This window comes from Pseudophryne corroboree, chromosome 3, assembly GCF_028390025.1.
Source record: "Pseudophryne corroboree isolate aPseCor3 chromosome 3, aPseCor3.hap2, whole genome shotgun sequence".
NCBI lineage: Eukaryota > Metazoa > Chordata > Amphibia > Anura > Myobatrachidae > Pseudophryne > Pseudophryne corroboree.
The window spans coordinates 520,037,266-520,046,596 of NC_086446.1; positions in this window are offsets into that span (position 1 = coordinate 520,037,266).

The following is a 9,331-nucleotide window of genomic DNA, read 5'->3' on the forward strand; positions in this document are numbered from 1 at the left end:
AGCATTTCCTGCGGCTACAAATACCGCTATGTTTACTGCTAAGAAAATTGTGCAGGAATTTGTATGTAGATATGGTATCCCTAGAATAATTGAAAGTGATAGGGGTACCCATTTTACAGGTGATGTCTTTCAAGGAATGTGTAAGTTGATGGGAATTGATAGCAAGCTGCACACTCCATACCGTCCACAGGCGAGTGCGAAGGTAGAAAGAGTGAACAGCACTATTAAAAATAAACTGAGCAAAGTTATGGCAGAAACAGGATTGACATGGCCAGAAGCTTTACCCATTGTACTGTACAGCATCAGAACCACTCCCAGGTCCCCTCTTAATCTGTCTCCCTTTGAAATCTTGTTTGGTCGACAACCGCATGTTATGATTAACCCTCAGGATGATTTGAAGTGTAACAATGAAGTGACTGTAAAGTACCTGGTTAATATGAGTAAACAGCTAAGGAATCAAAATGATAATTTGAAGTTAGTGATTCCTGATTTACCAGATAGTAATTGTCATGACATTGAACCTGGGGATTATGTAATGATACGGAATTTTCTACGCTCAGGTTGCCTTATTGACAGATGGGAAGGACCATACCAAGTCTTATTGACTAGCACTACAGCACTGAAGGTTGCCGAGAGAGAGACTTGGGTTCATTCGTCCCACTGTAAGAAGGTTGCTGATCCAGAGAGGTCCCGTGATAAGGAACAGACGGTAGAGGAAGTTGTATCACTGGAGTGTCTGTTCCAGGAGGACTGAGGCGGCACCTGAGCATTGAGAATCACAAGATCAAAAGCAGTTGTCGATTCCCTGTTCCCTTTTATTGTTTTTCTCCTCTTCCCATCCCCCCTCCCTCAAATTATTTTTCCCCCTTCTCATTCTTCTTCGTTTCCTCCTATAAGATGGACTTGCCCCAAGAGACTGTGATCCGGATTTTCCTGTTGACCATGATGTTGACCAGAGCAGTCTGTTCCGGCGAGAGTACCATGGAGGTCGAGAGAGGTTCTGGAATGGGTTCTGATGACAGAGATGGAGGCGTAGTTTTCCGAGAACAACATGATCAACAAGCAAAGGCGAGTATCAGAAAACGATCCGATAGCATTGACCATAGAAGGAATTGTGAAGGATTGTTAGCTGAAGAAAACTGTATCTGTAGGCTCTGTGACAATGTAGTTGAGGATGGGTGCATCAAGAAATGCCAATCCAGTTTTAATATCCACATGGACCGGCATCCCTTGAGTGACTATCACTCCTTAGTGGGTAGTGTGCTAAATCAAACAGATTGTTGGGTATGCTCTCAAGTACCTCAAGGTCATAGCAAATCAGGACTAGTACCATTTCCTTTAACGATAGGGGAGGTACTTGAGCTAAGTGGTGGGAGACCGGTGGACAGGAGGTTTAATATCTCCAGTCCTCCTAGTTTGAAGTTCCACCAATATCATGTGGATAGATCCCTCATATGTTTTAACATTTCCAATCCCCAAAAGCCGGGAAATTGGGAAGTGTCATGGAGTAACCAAACCATGACCTTTTCATATAGAGCAGATAGAATGCCGACAGATACAGAACTTATACGCCACATAGCCAGTAGAGGAAAATCTTTCCGATATAGGTATACCCTAGGAAATAGGATTACGAGAGTCGGAGAGGTATCACCAGGATACTGTGCACATATCGTACAAGCTGATACGTGTACTAGACAGATGGGAGAATTAGGGTTAGGAGATTTCACATGGAAGATGTGTAATATGGTTATGTCCTACTCCGTCCCATATGTTCTCCCCGATGATGCATATTTCATATGCGGGAGGAAGGCGTATAAGTGGCTTGCCCCAAACTCTGAAGGATTGTGTTATATTGGAAAAGTACTGCCTGAAGTAATGACTGTATCACATGCCAAAATGAAAGATATACACCGTGTTGCCCAAGCTCCTTATACTCACACCCATTACGAGCACGTAGTTAAACGGCACCTGATAGAAAGAACAGAGCATCCGGCCTCTGACATGATCCATGAATCCACCGGGATTCAGGTTCTAATCGCGTTAGATTTCACTCGCACCGCCAGAGGAGTGTTGAATTATAAATACATATCTGCGCTCGCAAATTTGTTAGACAATATCACAGAAATGTATGATGACACGTTTAGGTATACTGGAAGAGAACTTCAAGCTTATAAAACAGAACTAGTTCAGCATAGAATGATTCTCAATTATCTCACGGCAGTAACAGGTGGATATTGTGTCACACTGGCAACGCAGTACGGCGTGAAATGTTGCACATATATTACAAATAGTACCGAGGACCCGGTCGAGGTCATAGACCAAAAGATGGACGATATTCTCCAACTGAAGTGGGAATTTCGCAGGAGACACAATCTCACCCTTGCTGCTGTGAGTAATGAGCTGACTGGTTGGGTGTCATGGTTGAACCCGCGAAATTGGTTCTCCGGTTTAGGAGAATGGGCTCAAGGAATCATAATGGATGTAGGGAAGTTTCTCCTATGTATCTTAGGTGTTATCATAACGATTGGCTTGATATTTAGATGCGGTCAGGCTTTAACGAAGTGCAAACGAAGTACCAGGGTGATGAGTTTAAGGAGTGAGGAAACTGTAATTCCCATGGATTTGATTTATGACCCAAATGTAGAAACAATGATGTGATGAAAATGCGATTTCTACGGTCCGTTTCTTTCACCTGTTTTTCCGTTTTCTCCAAGGTAAAAAGACCCACTTGGACGAGGAATTTGATGAGCCGATATACAGACAACGGATGGATTAAAGAAGAAGTTTTGACAACCTGATACACAGATTTTTTTGATGAACTTTGCCATAGATCCCCAGTTTCCCTAGAAATTTTAAAATTACGCTAGCCCAACACTTTTGTAAATCTATGGACATTGACAAAGCTTTTGCTCGCACCTTATGGGCAAAAGCACAAAGAAGACTGCAACCAACAGACACCGAACAAGACTTCAACCGACAAATGTTCATTTACCTGACATAGAATACCACCGCATTTACCGTAATTATGTCTTTTCTTCATCTCTACAACCTTCAGGTAAAGCACACACATAGTATAGGGAATACAGGCACAAATATCAGCAATCACATATTCCCCCATTCATGTATCATCAACTAAAATGTGCTCCCCATTTTGTTGCAACCAAAATCCGAAAAGAGCTCGGTAAAGTTTGACAGCCCATCCACAGACCCGTACCACGGGATAAGAAGGAATTCAAATGTATACTTCGCAATACCTCGAAGCTTGATTTAAAACACGTACGGCACGATGATACATGACCCCCAAGCACGGACTCATACACACATGCTTCTGCTATCTCACTAGGTCATACCCTTTTCCTACCTTCTCCTCTCCTCCCCTACCCAACCATGTAAATGTATTAACCCCTGACATATATTTTTCTCTTTTAGAAATGTTTTAGGAAGTGGCAGTTATTGTTGACTGCCAAAGGGTGGACTGTCAAAGTCAGAAAAATATCACGATGCACACTGCCATATTTGCACCTCACACAGGTCTGCGCTGCGCATGCGTGCGCTCTCCCGTGCGTGCGCATACTCGCTGTTGCGGGCACCCGCGGGCGCGCGGTATGTGCATTTACAGTAGAGTTCATGTGTTCGTAGCGTGCGACTCAATCGTTACATATTTTCACTATATAATGTATTTTGTAGATCGTTTCCTTTGTGCGTAAGTTTTCTCCGCAATCATATTGTCTTTCCTTGTTGTTATGGGCCATATCTCTCTCTCTCTCTCTCTCTCTCTTCTCCTCTTTCTCTCGTAATCCCTTAAACGTAATAGTATTGTATTGTATTTCATGTGTAGTTATCTGGTTAGGTAGTCTATGTTATATTGTAGTGTATGACTTGTATTGTAATAATTCTTTTGCAAGTATAACATTCATAATATATATATTAGGCGTTGGACCCTAAGCACGGTATCTGTGTATTTCTTATAGTGTTAAGTATTCTCAGAGCGTCGGTGACGCTCAAACAGCTTTTAAGTTAATAAGGTTACACTGTGTTGCATCTACACCCTATCTATACACTAAGGTTTTACAGCATATTTCATTGTTTATGGTTTAGATATAAAGGTTTAACATTGTGAGCGTCTGCGCCGCTCGTGATCTCCTCGTGGTCTCGAGCGTCCGCTACGCTGATAGCATAGCATTACGGTAGTCGCTCACCTATAAGTGTGCCCGATACCAACAGCGTATTCTCGTGAGCGTCTGTATCGCTCGAGCAGCCCGCTCCCGATACAGCGCCCGTTACGCTATAGTGAACCATTACGTTAGTCAGCAGTCAATAACGTGCCTGCCTGTGATCTCTTGGTCGTGAGCGAACGTGACGCTTGAGCGTCTCGACCACGGCTAAGCGATTGTTACGCAACGAGCGTACCCTTACGGTACTTCATACGTAAATAGCGTACAGTGTTCTTAGACCTCATAAAGGGTTTTATATAAGATAAATATTTAGCTTTATCATTAGGATAAAAACAGGTCAGGCAGACAACAATCCACAGAATGGTTAGAGCATAGGTCATTGCTGATGGATATTTACAGAATGGGCAGGCTCTGATGAGATGTCAGTACAAGTGGCTATCCACAGAATGGGCAGTCTCTGATGAGGTGTGTCACGCTTGGCTTGAGTTGGGGATCTGACGACTGATAATTGACTGAGGGAGCAGCTATCGGCAAAGGAAGGAGGTGGCTGAATGTACACTGCTCAAAAAAATAAAGGGAACGCTAAAATAACACATCCTAGATCTGAATGAATGAAATATTCTTATTAAATACTTTGTTCTTTACATAGTTGAATGTGCTGACAACAAAATCACACAAAAATTATCAATGGAAATCAAATGTATTAACCCATGGAGGTCTGGATTTGGACACACACTACTGAGCCTCATTTTGACTTGTTTTAAGGACATTACATCAAAGTTGGATCAGCCTGTAGTGTGTTTTTCCACTTTAATTTTGAGTGTGACTCCAAATCCAGACCTCCATGGGTTAATAAATTTGATTTCCATTGATAATTTTTGTGTGATTTTGTTGTCAGCACATTCAACTATGTAAAGAACAAAGTATTTAATAAGAATATTTCATTCATTCAGATCTAGGATGTGCTATTTTAGCGTTCCCTTTATTTTTTTGAGCAGTGTAGTTCTTACTCATGGATTGAAGACTTAGGCCCAAAGATGTAGAGTAGTAGGCAATGAGGACAACGAACGAGAATGATACACTAAAGAAAGATTAATTCAGCTTTACTGAGATTTCAATCATACATAACGGCTAGGAGATAAGTCTGAGTGAATTCTGAAAGACGAAATGTTTGTGACTTGTAAACGATGCTGAAGAATACTGAATGAAGAAGTGACTTGTGATTTGTAAATGATGCTGAAGAACTCTAAATGAAGAGATGACTTGTGATTTGTAAACGATGCTGAAGAACATTGAATGAAGAGATGACTTGTGATTTGTAAACGATGCTGAAGAACACTGAATGAAGAGATGACTTGTGATTTGTAAACAATGTTGAAGAACACTGAATGAAGAGTTAACTTGTGATTTGCAAACAATGCTGAAGAACACTGAATGAAAAGATGACTTGAAGAATGATGTTGAAGAGATGATCGCTGTGAAGACCGTCGGCAAACGGAGACCTCTACCAGATAGAGGACTCTGCGGTTAAACGGCAAGAGCAGGTGGACTGGGAGCAAAGGACTCCAATAACAGAACTGACCACCGGGCGGCCACAACAGAACCAGGATACCAGGGGTTAACCTGGGAGCACAGAGCTTAAGCTCTTTACAGCAGCAAGTAACTTGAAGCACTGGCACCATGAGTAAGCATCAACCCCTTTTTATAAGAGAAGACTGCACTGGATTGGCTGGATGCGAACTGGGATACCTATTGGCTTGGCTTGGTCTCCAACATGGCCACATGTGGAACCAGCACACAGCCACTACCTCAGGCCTCAGCCTCCCAGACGCTGCACTCCAGCAACAGAACACTTGGAAACAGACACCTCCGGCTGCCATGCTTCGCTCCCCAGGACCCAGACCCCGGCCTCCACACACCCGGCAGCCGCACCGGAGTACCTCGCTGCCACAGCTCCTATCCGCCGCAGCCACACCAGCCAGCTAACAGGAAGGCCGCAGGAACCAGAACCGGAGGTAAGACTCTAGATGCTGACAAGATGTCAGTACAAGTGGCTATCCACAGAATGGGCAGGCTCTGAGCAGATGTCAGTACAAGTGGCTATCCACAGGGGATACGGTCATTAGGTCGACACAGCTTAGGTCGACAGTCATTAGGTCGACTACTGAAGGTCGACATGCATTAGGTCAACATGGTTAATAGGTCGACATTGTCATTATGTCGACATGCACTAGGTCGACAGGTAAAAAGGTCGACATGAGTTTTTCACTTTTTTTATTTTTTGAATTTTTTCATACTTAATGTTGCATGTGTACTACAATTGGAACGGTGGCGAGCGAAGCGAGCCATGCAAGGGGACACTTTGCACTAATTGGGGTTCCCCGTCACTTTACAAAGAAAATGACGCCAAAAAAAGAAGAAGAAAAAACATGTTGACCTTTTGACCTGTCAACCTACTGCATGTCGACCTAATGGCCATGTCGGCCTATTGTCCCTGTCGACCTAATGTCAGGGTCTGAGCAGAGGTCAGGAGACTCAGGGCAGATGGCTATTCACAGAATGATGAGATCTGAGCAGTTGTCCATACAAGTGACTATTCTCAGAATTTTCAAGGTCTGATTAGAAGTCAGGGCATGTGGTTACCCACAGAATGGTCAGCGGAACAAGGCAGATGTCAAGGAAGCTAGTTATACTCAGCATGGTCAGGGTCAGGGTAGCCAGGTATCCTCAGAAAGGCCATGGTAAGAGCTGAGGTCATGGCAAATGGATATCCACAGAATGGACAGGGCCTGAGCAGATGTCATTGCACCCTGCTATCCTCAGAATGGTCATGGTGTAGGCAGAATTAAGGAAAGTTGGATAGTCACAAAATTGTTAGCTTCAGAGAAGAGGTCAGGTCAGGTAACGATCTACAGAATTGTCATACAGTACAGGTACCTGTACTCAAGGCAAACGGCTATCCACAGAGTGGTCATGTTCCAGGCAGAGGTTAAGAAATACAAAGTAAAAGACAAAAGTGCACTTCATTTGTGACGGGCAGTACTTATGCACTACAGTACAGGTATCTGTGCTATAATGCAGCCAATGAGAATGCACCTTAGGATAGCCTGCACTTTAAACAAACTTCCTGGTCACTTGGATCATTCAACGTAACAGTGACATGATGGGAGGATCTTCAGTACATGATGCAATGATGTGTCCACAGCTACTGACTACACCTCCAATTTGACGTATACCACTATGAACATAGGAGCTCATTCAGGACGCAAATAATACAATAACAATGCAAGCTAATGCGCAGGGCCTGTACTGCGCATGCGCCCGCATTTAACGCGGGTGACCCAATCAGGCAGAGGCGTTCGCAGGGCAGGATGGGGGCGGCAATGCTCCGTTTCCAAGGCGGAGATGGAGTGTTGCGGAGCCGGTGGCATCCAAACGGGGGCCGTTGCGTGGGCGTGATCATGGTGACTGCACGATGTCACACGCATCAGTCCGATCAAAAAGATGGCGGTGGGCCTCCTGCAATAATTTGCAATCCTTACTGAATAGGGTCCATAATACAAATCAATTATGCTTTATACAGACATAGGACACTATACCTACCCAAGATAATCTGACACTGGATGTAAATATAATATAATTGTATTAGACTGTATATAGACATAGGACCTTATACCCTTACATGCCTTGACTAGTGTACATGATCATAATACAATTTTGTCCAACATGGTATGCAGACATAGGACCCTATTTAGGTTGAATTGCAGATTCTGCTAAAAACCAAAATCTGCAATCGTTTCTATTCCATGCTGGTGGCCGCCCAGTGCAAGGCAAGGCTGTCCAGCATGCTACCCACAGCCCATCGGCTATAACATTGCAGTCTCAGCAACTGTTGATGCCCCCTGCCTTCACAGCCTGACATTTTTTCCATCGGAGTGGCTGTGCGTGACGTCAAGCAGCCACCCCGAAAATGGTCCGGTCACACCTGTACTGGCTGGACCACTCCCCCGCAGTCACCACCCCGCCGTTATTTAAAGTGTGATTGATTTGGGATGTGATCGCACTTTGCTAGCCGCGCTGCTCAATTGCGATTTTTGTACTCCTGTGATCCAACCTGAATAGGGGCCTTATAGTTCACTACATGACCTAACCATGAGACATAATCCTAATATAAATGTATTTCACTGTATTAGTGATGAGCGGGTTCGGTTCGTCGGAATCCGAACCCCCCCGAACTTCACCCTTTTTACACGGGTCCGAGGCAGACTCGGATCCTCCCGCCTTGCTCGGTTAACCCGAGCGCGCCCGAATGTCATCATCCCGCTGTCGGATTCTTGCGAGATTCGGATTCTATATAAAGCCGCGCGTCGCCGCCATTTTTCACTCGTGCATTGGAAATGATAGTGAGAGGACGTGGCTGGCGTCCTCTCACTTTGTTTCAGGGGGCTGCAGTGCAAATATCTTTATTCTGGGGACCAGCAGTATTATAGGAGGAGTACAGTGCAGAGTTTTGCTGACCAGTGACCACCAGTATTATACGTTGTCTGCCTGAAAAACGCTCCATATATGTGCTCAGTGTGCTGCATATATCTGTGCTCACACTGCTTTATTGTGGGCATAGGCGTGCGCAGCACATTTTATTAGGGGGTGCACGATTGGAGGGGCGTGTCTAGCATGAACTATTGGGCGTGACTAATACCACCTATTGGGCGTGACTAATACCACCTATTGGGCGTGTCTAGCACTGCATATTGCCACTCAATGCAAACTAAATAATATTGGGAATTTGATTAAATAGATTGTACAGTCAGGGCTGGCTCCTTAGATAATTATTAAACCCAAAATCTGTAAACCTGCATTTTTTTCAAAACTTCTCAATAAGAAACTTTTGTTTTTGGGATGCCGTGAAAAAAGTTCCGATACTCTAGGGTGCCAAGATTCAAAAAAGTTTGGCAACTACTGGTATAGTGCATCCATAAATGGCTCTTGATAAAGAAAAAGGGGACTAAGGGGCCCATTTGTCAAACAATATTTACAGCTATTTCCCCAAAAAACACATATTTTCGGAGGTTAGTCACAAATATTAAGTATATCTCAAATGTATGAAGGAGGCACCGCAGCAGATCTCCCTTCATTTGGCAGTTTCTGTGGTGGAT